The sequence below is a fragment of the Myiozetetes cayanensis genome, unplaced genomic scaffold (genome assembly GCF_022539395.1).
Source record: "Myiozetetes cayanensis isolate MyiCay16 unplaced genomic scaffold, myiCay2020 scf5-8, whole genome shotgun sequence".
NCBI classification, from domain to species: Eukaryota; Metazoa; Chordata; class Aves; order Passeriformes; family Tyrannidae; genus Myiozetetes; species Myiozetetes cayanensis.
The window spans coordinates 31,344,604-31,364,017 of NW_026087742.1; the positions used below are offsets into that span (position 1 = coordinate 31,344,604).

The following is a 19,414-nucleotide window of genomic DNA, read 5'->3' on the forward strand; positions in this document are numbered from 1 at the left end:
ATTTCAGTACAGTTCCAATTCCTAGCTCCTTATCTAGGGTGAGATTCTGGGGTTGGATTAATCCTACCTAACTTTAGAGACCTGATTGATTTGCTGTCATTTAGAAATATCTACCTTATATGCATAATGCAACAGAAGGACACTCTTCTTGGGTCTGCCCCTCTAAAAACTACATGGAATTTGCAGTAAATGCTATGCAAGATGTTGCATACTCCCATAACTTAAATAATATATACGGCTTCACCCTCCTGTTTGCTGAAGTCAGGCAAGCATTTCTCGAACAATGCAAAACCTTGAGCAATTTCCCATGCTCAAAATGTCTTGGGTTGGCAGAAACAAGTTGTTAGGAAATAATTTCAAACCATACATATTCATTTATGGATATACATACAGAATATATTAGAATATCATATTCTACTGGCTAAGCATTGCATTTACGTCACATAAACATTAATGAGGGTTTGGGGGTCACCAAATTATCATTATCAGAGCTTGGCCTTGAAAGTAGCTAAAATTGTTTGGTGTCAGCACAGCTTGATTTCATAGCCATCTTATGAGAACACTTGATGCTAAAACATCCTTAGTATGCACTCTATGTACAATCTAATCTAAAAAATCAACACGTTTCAGGGTTTATTGCCTTATTATCCATTTACAAAACCATGATCCTTCTCCTATGTTCAAGGTAAACCTTGACATGATATCTTACATATAATTACGGTTTATAAATGATAAAACTCTTCATCAGCAAGGTATCTCAAGAACCTGATTTCTTCTTAATGAAAATATTTAATATAGGCAACAAAGCAGTGTGTCTAAATATATATTCTAAGGGAAGAATATTTTTCCATACACTTTTAGTGCAGAGTTCTCAAGGGTTTTTATCATATCTTGTGTCTGACAAATTTTCAGTGGCCATAGACAGAATGGAGACAGGTAGATTTGTTTCAGGAGTTAGTCCTAAATTTAGGCATTTGATTTCTTATCTTGAAGGAAAGGAAGGAAAGAAGGAAGGAAAGGAAGGAAAGGAAGGAAGGAAGGAAGGGAGGGAGGGATGGAGGGAGGGAGGGAGGGAGGAAGGAAGGAAGGAAGGAAGGAAGGGAGGGAGGGAGGAAGGAAGGAAGGAAGGGAGGAAGGAAGGGAAAGAAGGAAGGAAGGGAAAGAAGGAAGGAAGAGAAGGGGAAGAAAAGAAAGAAAGGCAGGAAGACAGAAAGGAAGAAGGAAGACAGAAAGAGAAAGAAGGAAGAAAGAAAGAGAAAGAAGAAAGAAAGGCAGGAAGACAGAAAGGAAGGAAGACAGAAAGAAAGAAAAGAAGGAAGAAAGAAAGGAAGGAAGACAGAAAGAAAGAAAAGAAAGAAAGAGAAAGAAAGAAAGAAAGAAAGAAAGAAAGAAAGAAAGAAAGAAAGAAAGAAAGAAAGAAAGAAAGAAAGAAAGAAAAAGAAAGGAAGAAGGAAAGAAAGAAAGAGAAAAAGAAAGAAAGGAAAGGAAGGAAGAAAGAAAGAAAGAAAGAAAGAAAGAAAGAAAGAAAGAAAGAAAGAAAGAAAGAAAGAAAGAAAGAAAGAAAGAAAGAAAGAAAGAAAGAAAGAAAAAGAAAGGAAGAAGGAAAGAAAGAAAGAGAAAAAGAAAGAAAAATACAAAGTAAGTTGTGTTTCATAGTTAAATTTTCTCTCTGTAGGCAATCCACATCATTCTTCAGATGTATGTATGAAAAAATTAATAATCTGTAAAAGTGCGTTTCTTTCAGAACAGTACTAGAAGTCTCAATGTCATTACTGTGCCACTAAAATGCTGAAAAAATTGCAGCTGTAAATCTTCTGTTCTCTCTCTACTCTGGCAGCAGCAAGAGATCTCCAAGTATTTTAAAACAGAGAGGCTGTGGATATGCTTACGGTCTTTTCATGGTGTTTTTATTGGAGGCATGGAGAGGTAGCAGTGAAGCTTCACCATGTCTTCTGCTAATTTAACTCTGCTGACGTTTAACCCCACTGAAGTTTAACCCCAGTCAGCAAAACAAAGCCATAGACATGCTGATTAGCACTTCTCACTTCCCTAGCAACACATTCTCTTGCATAAATGATCCTGTTCTTAGGGAGGGTTTCTTTCAAACACCCCTCAGTGTAGTTTGAAATATTTTGAAACAAGTTTACAGATGACACATATTTGGGAGGAGCTGTTGACTCCCTCTAAGGCAGAGAGGCCCTGCAGAGAGATCTTGACAAATTAGAGGACTGAGCAATCACCAACCAGATGAAGTTCAACAAGGGAAAGTGTCAGATTCTGCACTTGGAATGGGGCAGCCTTGGGTGTATGTACAGACTGGGGAATGAGATGCTGGAAAGCAGTGCTGGGAAAGGGAGTTGGGGATCCTGGTTGATGGCAAGTTGAATATGAGCCAGCAGTGCTCTGGTAGCCAGGAGGGCCAACTGTGTCTTCAGCGGCATCAGGCAAAGCAATCGCTAGCTGGTCAAGGGAGGTGATTTTCCTGCTCTGCACCTCACTGGTGTGGCCTCACCTTGAATATTGTGGCAGTTTTGCGCATCACAATATAAGAAGGATATTAAGATATCTGAGAGCATCCAAAGGAGAGCAACGAAGATGGTGAAGGGCCTTGAGGGGAAACCATATGAGGAGCGGCTGAGGTTGCCTGGTCTGTTCAGCCTGGAGAAGACAGAGGTGACCTCATTGCTGTCTACAACTTCCTTATGAGGGGAAGAGAAGGGGCTGGCACTGATCTCTTCTCTGTGCTGACCAGTGACAGGACCCAAGGATCCTGAAGCTGTGTCAGGGAGGTTTAGGTTGGATATTGAAAGGGTTCTTCCCCCAGAGGGTGATTGGATATTGGAACAGGCTTCCCAGGGAAGTGGTCACAGCACCAAGCCTGACAGAGTTCAAGAAGTGTTTGGATGATACTCTCAGGCACATGGTGTGACTCTTGGGGATTGGTCCTGTGCATGGTTAAGGGCTGGACTTGATGATCCTTGTGGGTCCTTTCCAACTCAGCATGTAGTGTGATTCTGTGATTATGTGAGTTAAAATTTCCTGGAAAGAAGGCTTCACAGGCAAATAATTTTCCTGGTATATACAAGTCAGCAGATGTATTTTTTTTCCTGAGTTCCACATCTCCTAAATTCAAAGTCTAATAAGCAGTACTACTCTGATGTACAATACTTCCCATCTCAAAAAGAAGAAACAAACATTAAGTAGTTTGCAAGACTTCAGAGAAGCTCAAATTTAAATATAGTAATTTAGTGAGATGAATGGATAAGTTTCAAGGGAGAATAGCAAGAAAATAGTTACAGGAAAAATGCTGGAAACTGCAAAAAAATCCTTTTTTTTTTTTTTTTGATAAAATTGTTCCTTTAGGGGTTTTGGATGAAAATACCCATAGTGTGTGCAAACAGTGGATGCTTGCAGTTTGGATAATTTCATCTAAGTGTGTTTCCATTGAGAAAAAACAGATTTAATTCAAGTTTTATATAAAATTTTAACATGAAATAGTTCCAGTTATCCTGAGGTTTGGTGCGCCCCCAAACACAGAAGGAGTATGAGTGCATTGTGAAGGTTGGGAAACCAAAGTTGGTTTTAGCTAACACTGAAACTCTTCCCCATAGAATCAGTAGAAGGTTTGAGGAAGGAATGAAATTTTCTTCTGTTTGGACATGGTGATGTTAGTAGCTTGAACATTACAGCAGTCAAAAGAGATGTGTTGGAAGACTGTTAAATATTCTCTTAGATATGTTGGAAGACTGTTAAATATCCTGTTTTCCTTTCATTACTTCTGGTACGGTCTTTCCAGTGTTCATAACACCAGGAGGCAACAGACCAAGTTCTCGGACATGATATTCCAAGCTCTCTGTAGACTCAGCAAAATGGCATTACTGTGGGTTGAAATTTCCCAAACTACCTTCTTAAATTTGAGTAGAAGTTTTTTCTTCTAGATAAAACAGAAACTGAAGCTTGGAGGTAATCCCTCTGCTGCTGAAGTGGGAGTCCCTGATACGGATTTTATTTTTTATGGATTGCTGGCACTGCTCCTTTCCAGAAGACCTTTTACATCAGGTGATTGCTCCCAAGCCCTACAAGCAAGGGCTCAACTTCTTATCAAGTTAGCCCATCCATGGGATTACCTGTTTAGGCTTCACTTCAGGAGATAAAACTATTAGCACTACCACTGATCATAAATGTCATTAGCTTTAGTTAAAAAAAAAAGAAAAAGATAAGGATTTCAGTTATGAATTACAGTGCTTCAGTTAATAAAACAGATAATATCTTTCTCTGTAGTAATTTCTGTATTCTCTGAAGTAATTTTGTTTCTGTTTAAAACATAGATTACAAATTAGAGGAGAAGATTAGGGAACTATTTTTCCTCTACAAATAAAGTTTATGTGTTACCCATCTCTTCTGCTTTACTTCTCCTAGATGTCCAAAGAGAGAATAAGGCAGAGTATTCAGCAGACCTTGATGCATTGCAGATAATCTCCTATTCATCAAATTACACTTCACAGGATATTAAAATGCTGCATAATTAGACTTGTTTCACAGAGATTGAAGTTTTACTGTTCTTGTTTATTATTTCTATCTCTTTACCTGTTGCTACACCTGAAACTGGGGCGGATTATTCCACAGACCTCATAATCCCTCTAAGTCACATATATATATTTTTTTTCTAAAGTCCCTACATTCCAAGAAGAGTGTTTCTGTTGTCCTCTGTAAACTCCAAATCAGTTTTCATGATCAAATTCTAATCTGATTTCGAAATTTTAATCTGAATTACTTTTTATTAAAACAGATACAATAGATAGAGAATGAATCAGATGTTAAATTATTCTTCCTACAACAAATGTTCAAACTTTCACACACATTTCAGAGTGAGTAATAAAAAAAAAAATTCCCAGGCAAAGTATGACTGTCAACATGATTTTTAAATGCAGTCTTAAAAAGAAGCAGGGTATATGTTTCTTACTGAAAAAGAAATATTTCTTTTCCATTAGTAATAAGGATATCTATTAAACAGAAGCCACTAAACATTTTTAAATTAATCAATCTAAATACCTCAATTGAATAATCAAAAAATTTTTGACAAACAAAACTCTCTGAATCTGTGCTGCTGAATTTTAACGGGCTGAGTGACAATACTGAAAGATCTGAGAGGATGAGAAATTAACTAGTATGTCAGTATCTAAGAAAAGATAAATAAGGATCAATTAAGTAATTCAGTTTCAATTCAGTCTCAAGAACAATCATACAAAATAACGTGAGATGTCAACCTCAAAAGCTCATATTGATAATGAAATCAAAGTTGCCCAAATGGTTTTACAGATGTTACATACTGTCACTCAGTATTCTTGCTTTTTATAAGAGCAAAAGTTTGGTTTATACAAAAATGATGGGTAGAATCTCCCTGGATGTTTGAATAAAATTAATATAAAATGAAATAATAGAAATGAAAAAATATAAACACATATATAAATAAAGAACAACATATAAAATATGGAACACATCATTAGATTCCAGAATGTCACTTAAAATAGAACAGAGGATCATGCAAAGGAAGTGCTTTAAGGGGATTATCTTAGAGATTGGTCAGTTTATTCATTAAATTTAGAAATTATGTGTAACAAAATATAAAATAGTGGTTGGTAAAATTTGTAGATGAACAAGTAATTGAAGTATGGCAAGTGGGTAGTATTTCAATACAGTGCAGCTGTAAGGTATATGATAAATTGACCATTTATTCATATTAGCCATATTCTCTAACTAGAGTGCAGCATCCTCATATCTAGGGACTGCAAAACATAGATAGACTTTAAAAAAAAGTGTAGACTTTGTATAATTTGCTAAGTTCTGCAATATAGGTGAGGGAAATAAACATCTGAAAAGGTTTGAGAGAACAAAGATAAACAGAATAAACACCCCCCCCCTCCCCCTGGACTGATAGATGCACCTTATAATGAGAAAGTAAAATCCTTTATTTAGTAGTTAAATTCTATCTACCTAATACCCCATTGTCTACTAACAAACATGTACAGTAAAGAGATTTCTGACAGCTGTTTATTCTTTCATAGAATCATAGAATGGTTTGTATTAGAAAGGGCATTAAAGATCATCAAATTCCAACACCTGTGCTGTGGGCAGGAACCCCTTTCTCTAGACCAGGTTGCTCAAAGCCTCATCCAGCCTGGCCTTGAACACTTCCAGTGATGGGGCAACCACAGCTTCTCTGGACAACTTGTTCAAGTGCCTCACCACCCCCAGAGTAAAGAACTTCTTTCTTTTTAATATCCAATCTACTTTCAGTTTACTTCATAAAATAAACCACCAAAAATTAGTAAAATATAACAGTTGGAAACTAAAGGTAACAGATGCATTTGAGAGAGAGGTTACATATATTTTAAAAAGAGAAAATAGCACCTGGAACTCCCTGTTTAATAATGTCAATGCCTAGATATCTTTAAAGAAGTTATAATCCACCTCAAATACATGTACAGGCTAACTTCAGAGAGGCTTGGGTAGGGCATTTAGGCAAATTTAAAAAAATGAATTAATCAAATCAGACATTTGTGAAGGTTCTTCCCAGTCTTAGCTTTACTAGTCCATGTAAAAAGGACATGGACATGTTAGGTTGGAAAAAATCATAAGGTTTTATAACAAAGTCACCTGTTCTGAGGTAAATCTCTCTCTTTGAACTAGTCATCCTGCCTCTTTTCAAACTAAATAAAAGAAAGGACCATCAAGACGTGCATCATCACAGTGTTTCCATGGATGATGCTGAAACTTCTAGCCCAGCAGCCAAGGACCAAGTTTTCAAGAAAAAAATATTTGCAGTATAAAAATATGACAGCCTCTACCATTTACGATGTCGGTTCTCAAACTTTTCCCGATGGAGACAGTAACCCGTAAAATATTTTAGTGTCTTCCAAATCTGTTTTTTCATGCTCATTTGGAGCATCAAGATGCTTATTCATTGTTTTAGTGCCGAAAACTCTTTTAAAGGAGCTTCAGTTTCTGGAGCATATTTTTGCAATATGAAGTAGTATCTTCACAGCCTCAATGATTATATTAGTTCATAAAAGGAGTTTTAAACTTGAAATGACAACGTTTCAACATGCACTTAGAATCATTACTCCCAGGGACCATTCCTATCTTCTGCAGGAGGTGTTTATTTGTGTGTTTTTGTTTCATGAGTGATAGATCCATGGATTTGTCTCTCGTTCTCCTAGTCTCTCAAGTAAGTGATATTTACACAGAATAATTGGCAAAGCCACTGAAGTAAAATTGTCAGTCTAATGCTTTCACGTAGTTTCATATTTGGCCTTTCTGTTCTGACAGGTTGCCATGCTTAAGGATAATGAAAGAATTTATTTGAAGTAACATATCAAACACTTGGAAAAACTAAAGTTATTCTAACTTAACGTTTATGTGTCACACACCTTGTACAGCTCTGTCTTAATCTTTGCAAACTACAAAAGTTATATAAAATAATACAGTTGCAAAATATAGTATCCTCCTGAGGTTTCCCTACAGAGTGTATGTAGTTGAGGGGATTGAGTAAAAAATTACGACTTGTAGAGAGACCAAAAAAAAAAAAGAAAAAATCTGTATGACTCTAGACAGCTAAATTAATTGAATATAGCCATGATTCAAATTCAGGCTTTTGTTAAGATTAACCAAAGTGTTCAGACACCAACATCACACTAAATTTATTTATTTAATGGACAGTGATAAACCTTATCCCTGTCTTTCCACTGATATTCAGAATAACCATGAAATCCTGGAGAAAGGAAAATGTTTATAACAATGATAAATTTTTGTGAGAATCTTCCTTCCCTACATTCGTGTGTAAAAAAATCTAAATATATGAAATATGAATCTACAACAAATATAGTCTCTTTTCATGAAAACTGATTCTTTACTGGACCAGTAATTATTCCAAATGCATTGCAGACAGAGAAAATGATTAAATAAACTCAAAATGCCACCCTATGCATCAAATCATAGGTATTTCCACTCAGAGTAAAATTATTTTAAAAGAGAAGAATAACCACTTTTGGATATATATAGATATATATATATATATATAACATAACTTACAGTGTGTTATTGCATACAGGTGGGTGTTTAGTTCATCACTGGATTTTGGATTTAGATTTAAAATAAGAACACTGGAGTAGAAATTCACCCACATGTGTGCTTCATTGGAAATTTTTTTGGGGTTATGTGCATTTATATGTGGGATTTTTTTTTAACACTGTTATTAATAAATGTATTATTTTTGTTACTTTTTATTATTATTATTCCTATGAACTTATTCATTAATTTATTCTTTTGGTGCTTTGTCTCTGAAGTGTCAACCACTTAGCACACAACAGAGCACGTTGTTAATAGTAGTTATAGAAAAATATTTTTAGGAAGAAAGAAGGAGAGAATTGAAGAGATATGGCTAACATTCAGTATGTCTGAGTATATTGTTTTTGGGTCAACACTTTTTGGTTTAAAAAAAACCAATACAGACAACTCACAAGTGGAACATTAAGAAATGGAGAGGAGCACAGATTACTCAACAGTGAACAAGGGTTTTGAGAATAATGGCCCAAAACACAGAAAATCACAAGAAGGAAAAATCAAAGGAGTCAACCATAATAGTAAATTGCTGAAAACAGAGAAGACTTTCAGTATATGATTAAGAGTGGTATTGAAAAGCCATGATAGCATGGCAGTATGGTTTCAGAGAACAGAAACTTGTGATGCATGCTGGAAATACTCCATCAGGTCGAAGAGCTCCTAGAAGCTAGGAGCCATTTTTTACTTTCTTCTAATTTCAGAGAGAGCAGGAAAATCCTTCAGATAATGACTGGATAGTTACCCTCTAAGGAACAAGCCAAGGGAGACTATACTCCTAACAGGAATGTCTTTGTTAAATTAGACCTGGAATCATCTGACCCAGTGGAAGGTGTCCCTGCCTGTGGCAGGGAAGTTGGAACTAGATGATCTTTCAGGTCCTTTCCACTCCAAACCATTCTGTGATTTTATGAAACACCTGCACCACCTTTTTGCAATTATTCAGCTATTTCCACTCATGGCCTCCTGTGTGGGTTCATGCCCTAAAGGTGAAGTACACTTTCTTTATAACTGTTTTAAAAGAACTGAATGTTAAAACTCACTTCATGCAGCAGTCACAGATACAATAAATTTGCAGTTTCGACCAACATAAAAGATAAAGCAGCCAGCATCTCCATGCTTCTTCTGACATCCTGTTATGAAAACTAAGTTTCTGTATTTTTAATAGGAATTTCTACTTTATTTAAAAATAAGGAGCAATGGGATTTATAAGACTAGGCAATCAAAGTTTTAAGTGGTGTTTAGATATTATTATATTTTGGCCTAGGTACCATTTGTGATATTAAATTTTTAATAATCTTTCAGACATTTAGCCTTTGGGAAATAATTTCCTCAACAGTAGTTCAAAGGTTTAATGTCACAGTAAAGGCTTTGAAATATGATGTGATCCCTTTCATTCTAGAAAGTTAGCTTTAAAAAAAAAAAAATCAAAGTAAAATTACTAATGAGGAAAAGTTATGGAGTTTATCTCCAAAACAAGGTAGGAGAATGGGGATATAAACTCTTGTATCAAAATGCTTTTGTGAGATTTCTTCCTGTGTTTTCTGAACTGTAATAGTTCCAAAATCTTCACAATTAGGCTTCCAAGATCTATAATTTGAAAATATGAAAGAAGGTAGGTTCTCTGAACTTCACTTCCAAGTGAAGGCTAGACATAAGTTTAACAGTGGGGACATTCTGCTTCCTCTCCATTCTGTGGCTGACATCTATCCCAGATCTACTGTGGTGGAAATGGAATATGGAAATGAACTCCTTCATGATATACAGAAGGCCTTTTGGAGAGTTATAGCCCATTCAATAGTGTTAGTCTGACCCTAAGCCTCTGCCTAACACCAATTTTTCAGAGATTTCTTATTTGATCAAATTTTAGCATTTAACATTGGTTGGTCTGGGTTTCAAACATTGCTTTTATTTCTCAAAATAAGATAACTGACATTTATGAAAGTAGGAGAATTATTTTGCGTTTCAAAAAAAATGTACTAAACCACTCAGATTGAAAGTGTCTGTAGGATTATTTATTCCTTGTCAACTATTGATGTCTTTTTTTTTTTCTCCAAAGAGAAAAATAGTCACTAATTAAAGTTTGCTCATGTTGTAAATAAATGAAAACAGACTTTTAAAAGATTTATCTGGTAATTTCTTTAATAGTTTTCAGCTGTCTTATAAACATTTAAACAGTCCATGCCAGAGTTGATCTGGATTCCTGAATGATATGAAGTAGCTATCATGATACTAATACCACATTGGATGACAACATATTGCCAAAAATAATAACAACAACATAAAAATTATTATAATAATAATATAATATAACATAATAAAAATAATCTAAAATAATAAATACTAAAGGTACAGTTAGCAAGAAAATAGAAAACATGAATTATCCTTCATAATTTCCTGTCTCTCATATAGACTGTTGCATAATTTTAGTAATAATTCTATCAAAAACTTTGATGACAACAGAGATTTTACAGCATTCATGCCAGTGGTGGTGGACATACACCAAAATCCAGCATATTGCTGTTTACCTTCAAGGTTTATTTGTGGTGTCTTTTCTTCTCTTCACTTTCCCACATTGCAAATATCTGACAAATCTGTTATCACAAGAACAGCAGGAATGGCTGAAAAATAAGTGTAAATTTTGAAGAGACCACCACCTATATTCTTCATTTGAACTGCTAGGAAAGGTTATGTGAATATTGCAAAATAAATGGAAGATATCAGTGATTATTAAGAGGAAAAACCAGTAGACAAACAAATAGGTAAAGATGTGAAGAAGAGCCCAAGGAAAAACAAAAGAAATAATTTTCATCAGTTGGAACACAAAAGCATTACATAACCAATGATCAACAACAATAATATTAAAAATATATTATTAGCAGGCTGGCACATTGCATAATATATAAGAGATTACTATATTTTACTTATATACTTATATATTACATTATTTTATTTACTATATATTGTCTAAATTCTTGGACATTAAGTTTTTTGGGGTAGTTAGGGTTCTCCATCTTCAAAACCCAGGCAAAGTTTATAAACTTGGCTTGTGGGTCAAATGGGAAATAGGTGAAATTTACAAACAAACCAATAAAATTCTGCTCTTTTTTTGCATGCTGGGTGGAATATCATGCCAGACAGTGGGGAAAAATCGCAAATTTCTTTTAATATCTAAATCTTTTGAGGTTCCTTTAGAAAACTTTTTGATGGTTTGTTTGTTTGCTTGCTTGCTGGGGGGATGGCACAAAACTAAGAGAGCTGCAGACAGACCAATTCCATCTCTTTTGAAATTAGTAGCAACAATATATGTTTATATTCATAAATCAGGAACTTTCTGTCTAAATGCCGTATTAGTTCTGTGTGCAAATCAAAGGAGCAGTGCTAACAGTTTTTTTGTTTCTCAAAGTAACTTTACTGTTCTTTTTGAACAAGTTATTTGACATGCTAGAAACGATGCAATATTTAATCTTCTTTTTCTTTTCAGCATATTTATTCCTGTGAAAAAATACAAAAAATAAAAACAAAAACTTCAACCAAACAAAAAAACACCCACAAACAAAACAACCAACAAAAAAACTAAAAGAGAAAATCAAAACCAATTAAATATTTGATTTACTAGCAAACTCAAAGTGAAAATAGATTTTCAATGCAATTTTTTCCTGATGGAACATTATCAATAATTTTTTTTTCAACTTTCTGTTAGCAAGCTTTTTTCATCCTGTTTACCCTCCTGGGTCTCTTCCAGATGGAAACAAGTGGGATAATCAATAAACAAAGCTGCTCAGCATGGTTGCCAGATTTTAAATATTAAAATCCAGACCCAGGGAGGGAAATCATGCATGCACATGTACGTGTGCATTAATAAGTAGATCCAATGTCTCAGACATTACCCAGGCCAACTAGAAGTATTTTATGCTTGAACATTACCCAACACACCTGGCATTGGATCTAGTATATAATTCTGATTTATCTACAAGTTTGCTAAAGCCACTTTTGTGGTTGTTGTCACTCCTATATAAACATAAATTTACCTTCTGAGATTGCAACTAGAAAAAATTTATTTAGGAGAAGCACAACCAGAGTGAGGGTTGACTGTATAAAACAGGATAGTGAGAGCACATTAAGGGTTTTGGCAGCTCTTCCATTCAGCTCTCTGCTAGTAAGTATAATCTGATACGGAGACCATAAGAAACTCATTAAGAGCTTGCTTTCTCATACCAATCTTCCACTAAAAATATCTGTGAGGTTCTATTTTACACCAAAGGAGAAATTCCAAAATATCTTGTGTAAGTCAATAACATTCATTGCATGAATTTTAGAGCAGGAAAAAACCTCCAACAACTGAAGACAAGCCAAATTATGATCTCAGAACACTCTGTGTAAAACTTAATGGCTTCTTTGGAATAACCTCAAGTTTACTTGAGTGTCACAGAGATCAGAATTTCATATTAGATCTGACATTTTTCAGTACAAAATTATCCAAGAAAAAAAAAAGTATTTGTTTCAATCATACTGAACATAAACATAAACTGTATTATTATTTTACAAGCTCATCTCAGCTCTGCATCTCCTTTTTTAGGAAGGATTTAGGGGAGGATGGGTTGGATAATTTGGTACAGCATCAAATGTTTTGAGTGTGCAAAACAAAATGGGATACCCAAACTTCTTCCTAGAATCCTTTCATTCTATTTCACATGACTATGTTTAAAGAATGAAGCAAATAAACAGTTTTCTGGTTCACTGAGATTAAACAAATTCAAATATTTTGCCTAATATATTTTGGGTAAAGCAATACAAACAAGAACATAGAGCAGACACACCTCACCAAGGCTCTGTCATGTAGTCACTCAGCATCCTGCTATTAGTCATTCTGACTACCAGCACAGATTGCAATAATACAGCAATTTTTTACTCACTTTTCCCAAGTACAGATGTTCATGTTTCTCTGATCATCTTACAAAAGGGCAAGATTGTCTGCAAAGAAGGTCAAGTTCATCTCTTTTTCTAGCAGGGATACTGTGATACTTTGAGCATTCATCGCAGAACTTAGAGTAAGTCACCAGATTTAAAGACTAGCATGCGTATTTGCTCCTTGGTTGCTGCATGTGTAATGTCTTTCACTGTACACAGGATCTCAGCATGGTCACCATTTAGTCTCTTTACTTTCTAAGGCATTTGGAGACAAGCTCCAGGCTCAGAATGGTGCTGCATAAAACTGTCTCCCCACTCTAAGGTTAGATGGCAATTTAAGCAATGTAGTTATGAATGTTGTATATTGAAAAGAAAGATAAATAAGTGGTTGTAAGGAAAATCCAGTAGAAGGCTTTGTGTGGACTCTTCTCAGATTTCCTTGTGACTTGGTACGGCTGACTGCAAGATGCAGATATGATGAAAAAATTGGTTGTGGTTTTAACAGCAAGAGATTTCAAAATATGTTCCTGTACTTTGGTTTTGTATCACCCAAGGAGTTAAATGGATTTTTCTGAATTGTTAGAGCAAAGAGTAGTAACATAGTTCTTCTTTCCAGTGAAAACACAGAATCAGAGAATCCTAAGGTTTGGAATTTGTTTCTTCCCTCCCTTTGAAGACGCTTCTAATTAAAAATTGACCTTATTTTGAGTGTTTGTGATCAAATAGCATCCATGTGTAGCTTCTAATCAAATCCTTAAAGATCACCTAGTTCCAGACCCCCTGCTATGGGCAAGGATACCTTCCACTAGACCAGGTTGCTCAGGGTCTCACCCAACTTGGACTTGAACACATAAGCTAGTAGATATCACTTTCATTTCAGATATTCTGCACTGGAACTCTCTGCATCCCTGGAGATTTATCTCCAGGATCACCAGAAAGTATTAACAGATTTCTTTCCATAATTATTTTCCTGGTACCATGTATACTTTGTGAGGTAGAAGGCAAATGTGAACCCACTTCTGTATTGTTCTTCATCCTCCTCTTGATCCCCCCAAGTCTTCTTTGGGTTTTTAAGAATGAAGATTATAACACATCAGATTCCCTCCATAACATCCTAGGTCTAAGAATGCAGAGGAAAAATTAGAGGATTATGGTAATGCCACATATTCAGTACTCCTCTACAATAGAATGTGCTCTCTCTTTATATAAAATAAAGCCAGTCCTTATAAATTGGAAAAAAAAATGCAATCCATTTCCATGGAAGAATAAAAGGATTCAAGAAGCAAGAACATGATCACAATTTTAACTGTGACAGGGAAAACCCACAGAGCAAAACTAAATAATAAAAACAAACCCAGAAAACAACAACAACAAAAGCTCCAGTGTAATAGATTTTTTTCTCCTAGCAGCAGAGGAGATTATATGTTCTTGAGAAAGATGCAGTTTCAGCTTTGCTTCAGTAACTGAAGCCTCATCTTTGACAAATTCAAGAAACATAAACTGAGTGGGGACATTGTAAGGGTGAAATTATAGAGCATAAAATGTAGCGATGACATCGAAATGAATATGGTTCATGACTTGAACCAGAGTAGTGAAGGTGTGAAAAAAGGTTACAGTTTGTCTAGTGCTTGATATTTTTATCCCTTTGGGACATCCTCATCACCAGTGACAGTGCATAACCTTGTATGAGAATTTTTAGTAGAGCGGTGGAGTCAAACAGTAAAGCATTCAAATGCAATTCAATTATAAGTCAGTCACATATGCTTTCATTCACCCAGCTTGCTTCATCAGTGTTCACAACACTTGTATTCACAAGCTACCTTTCTTTTTTTTTTTTTTTTTTACCTACTTGAAAAGAGCAGAAGTATTCTGGATATATGAGTCACTATTATGTACTGTCAGATCTCAAAAGACAAAAAAAAGATGAAGAAAAAAACCTTTAAAAAGTAATGTAATTTTGTCACTCTTCAGTGCTGGATTAATTCCAGACGTACCAGTTAACGCCACTGCCACTATTTAAGTGGCAGCTTCTGAGAAGATTTTTATTTATCAGTGCTTTCTCATTTCAATATTCATTTATAAGTTATTGTATGAAGTGTGATGGTCACATAAGAGAAATATGTAGGGAAGCTTAGCACCAACATGAAAATGATTTCAAAAATTAAGCTACAGGAAACTGGATATGAACCTCCTTCACAAATATTGTGTATAATAACATGGATCTGTATCTGATTGCATCTGATTTAAGACAGTAGGTTTCATCTGTTGTCTTAGAAGTGTCAAACATCTATTAGTGAAACTCTTAAGATCTTAAGAGTAATAAATAGAAATTAAAAATCATACACAAATCCAAAGTCATGACTGTAAGTCTTGGCAAAGGCAGCTACCCCTTTTCAAAAATACCTCTGATACTGCTCCCTTTTGCTTTGACTGCACTTAGTTTCTCTCTTTGCTATTCAAGCCCCAGTTTTCAACTCTGAATTATCATTATAACTCTGGTCATTTATTTAGTGATTGCAGTAATTCAACCTTAGTATGTTGAATGTGATCACTGAATCAAAGACTCTTCTCCTGAGGGAACATCTCTTAATAAGAGGGCTACTTGCCCTTCTGGATAATCTGGATACTCTGACTGCATGCCACCTTTTATTTACTCTCATTTTGTTAATCTGTGGTGATGATGATACAGAAAGTAACACCTTTAGTTTGCAGATTCCTTGTACTATAACTTTGATTTTTGCAGATGATCTTCGACAATTACAAACACAGTTAAAAGTAAGAATATACTAGGATAAATCCAGAAGGTTAATCAGGAACTGAACTAAAAAGGTTTACCTTTTTTTTTTTTTTTTATAGGATAATCTTTAATTTGATGTATTACTTTGTTTTAACATGTTTAATTGCTATTAAAAGAGTTTGCATCAGCATAGAGTTTGACTGCAGAAATTAAACTACTTAGTTTTCTCTTATTTAAAACTAAGAAAATCTTTCCCATCCTTGATACAAGAAAACAGCTGGAAGTTGAGACACTATATTTTGTAATGGTAATTTAATTATTAGTACAGCTAAAGGCTCCTTTCTATCATACAACACAGAATCACAATATGTAGTGTGAAATCCAAGCTTCTGGCTGTAGTTGCAACTCTTTTTTTGTCAGTAGCCCCCAGGTCTGACTATAGTCCTCAGAAATAAATTGACAAGTCAAATGTGAATGATTAAAAGCAGATGATCAATACTGAGTTCCTGACAATCAACAGTACTTTGGATATTACTTCCAGCATAGGTCATGCTTCTAAGAAAAGTCTGTTGGTCACAACCCTTTCACCAAGGAAAGCACCAAAATACCTCTTAAGATGCCACTCACTTGAAAACAAAATTTACCAGGAATTGTTGTATTCTACAGAACTAGTAAGTAGCAAAGTCTTTAATGAGACAAATTTTCATTTTTCCTCCATTACTCTTCCAAGATCCACACTGTTTTGCAGATTTGTGTACCGTGAGATACTGGTTATCACAGTAACTAACCAGTAAATGGGAGTGCAATCACAACCATGAGTACAGAAGCAAGGAGTACGGAAGGATGACATATCTGTATCTACCCATAAGATCTCTCCACATGAGGAACAACATGATGCCAAGACAAAGAGTTATTAATATGCCAATACATATGTAGATAAAGAGGAGTGCTAGGGTTTGTTCATCATATGCCCTTTAAGACAGACATATGAAGTCATAAAGTTAAAAGCAACTATCCTGACATCCTTCAGTTCATAATTTCACTCACAGTTGGAGTAATTTTCTGTGTTTTCTCCAGGCACACTTCGAAGTACTGTCCTAGATCACATTAGGATAAACATTTCTTCTGCATTAAGTTTTCTAGTTAGAAATACGTCCTTTGACTACAAAGTTTTGAAGTACTAAAAGTTGAAGACATAGTGATCAGTGGCTTCATTAGGAATGACTGGCTTCTCGAGCTGTCAAAATGTCAGGTTACTTGCATTAAAGAAATGAATCGATTTCTGCTTGCCATGTCATTAGAAAAGACATGAACTAATTTGAAGAATAAACACGTTTATTCTTTGCACATTTTACTTGTTAATCTTTCAAGTTCCTTTCAGGTACTTACCCAGTTGCTCTTTTTCATATGCAAGCTGGAATGGAGTCAAGTGACTCATTCATGCGTAGTTTTAGGGAACCTTTTCTTTTGAATATGAAAAGTCAAGAGATAGAATTTCTAAATACATAGAAGATTATTAGAATTTCTAAACACTGATTTCACAACTAATTGGGTCCTAGAACACAATTAATTTTACATTTTAAAGTAATTCTCATGAATTTAAATTATATCTTTAAGAAAAAAAAATCTTTATAATGCAGAACATGAAGAACAAGAAAAAAAACTCCACAACCAACTAATACAGAAGAACATGAAAAGGAAAATAGGTAATTTACTTCTTCCCTCCCTTTGAAGAGGCTTCTAATACAAAATTGACCTTATTTTGAGTGTTTGTGATCAAATAGTATCCATGGGTAGCTTCCAACCAAATCCACTCTAAGATTATATGATTTACATGCTCTAAGTCTGACTTTTCCCATCATATGTATCAAGCTGCATAACTTATGAATAAAAACCAACCTTTATTAACTGACAGAATACAGATCTCTTTACATCATGTTTACCATCTTGGTCTAAAATCTTGAAAAATATTTGGTCTTTTCTACTTCAGCATAGTTTTACTTTTTCCGAAAAAAACCCCTCAGGTGACTTCCAAATTCTTTGCTTTAGCTCAGAAAGATAGAGAAGTTGCAAAAAGTTTGAAGAAAGCTAACTGGGAACTGAATTTGTCCTCATTCCCAAATTAGTCATACTGGAAAACTCTGGAATACTGCAACTCCACCCCACTGTTTTCTTGATGTTTCTGCTCATGGACAGATGGCGCTACCAAGTTGTCTTCACACAGCAGAGAAAGGATTGAGAATGAACACTGACAGAAAGAGAATTATGTTTGATTTAAAAAAATGAGAAAAAATCATGAACAAACCCCAAAATATCACAACAGGTCCAGAGCATAAACACTCAGTTCCCCAGCTGCTAATGATGCACTTTTGAGCAAGCAGATTATGCTGCACAGTTTGTGAGATGCCAGTCACTTCTGATAAAGTTCCCTCTCTAAAGAGCAGAACATAAGGTCCTCAGCCAAACCAGGGCAAAGATTGCCAAATACCTACTACAAAATTCTTCTGAAAGCAAGATGTCCTTGATCCCTCAAGGTTTGCTACTGGCAACACTGAATTTGCTAGGAGAAATTTATAGGGCAAGTCTGCAGCACTCTGTATTATGCTGGAATATGTTTCATGTACATGACTAACTACCTCCTTCCTAAAAGTACTGATACAACAGGTCTGAAACTACAATTTTAAGCTTCTCAATTTTGCCCCATTGTATAGTCATCATTTGAAATGCCAAAGTCATCATTACAAATCCAATATTCTGTGTCTGATATTTATTTGCATTCCTGATGTATGGAAACTAGCATAAAGATAAAACACCAACAAACAAAGGCATGAGAAGATGGTCACACAGGTTTGCTTTAGCTCCAGAAGGCTGAACAGCCCGAAATGTAGTTGTGGTCAATGGAGAAAGATCAGCATCTCCATAGGTCAGTGTTCAAAATTAGGCTCTTGCTACAGAACAGGTCCCATTTCACATAGCAATCTCCCTCCATCCACCAGTTAGAGCAGGAATCATGAGGATATGACCTTGTTACATTTGGGAATATCACTAAAAGAGGTTATTCAGAATTCAATAACTGTGCTAAGAGATATATAAGAGTTATTGATATACTGTGTTAGTTTTGCATGACAAGGTTTTGCCAGTGGGGGGCTACAGGGGTGGCTTCTGTGTCAGACAGACCTGATGCTGGGCAAGGCTGAGTCCACCAGTGATGATGGTGAAGGACCCATGTCGAAGAATTTCATGAATGACTGCCTTCTGGGGGTGGGAAGGCACACTAGAGCATGGGAAGTGGCAGAGAAGGAAGAAGTGGCAGAGGCAACAAGTGAGGTACCCAGCTCAGCTCCCACTCCTTATCTCCCTGCACTGCTGGAAGGGGGGAGGTAGAGAATTCAGGAGTGAAGTTGAACACAGGGAAGAGGGAGGGGTGGCAGGAAGGTGTGTTAAAGATTTGGTTTTATTTCTCATTACCTTACTCTGATTTGATCGGTAACAAATTAATCTCCCTGAGTTACTCTATTTCGTATGTAACAGTAGCGGGTGAGTGAGGTTTTCCTGCCCTTGTCTCAATCCACAAGCATTTTATTGCATTTTTCTTCTTGTCTCAAGTTGAGGAGGTGGAGTGATAGAGTAGCTTTGGTGGTCATCTGG

At 35.5% G+C, this 19,414-nt stretch overlaps 1 protein-coding gene across 1 annotated transcript in view; it reads right to left on the bottom strand.

Moving 5' to 3' along the window:
- The window catches only part of TENM4 (teneurin transmembrane protein 4), a 1,544,468-nt gene that overhangs the window by 1,171,903 nt on the left and 353,151 nt on the right, over positions 1-19,414 (bottom strand). The window lies entirely within an intron of this gene.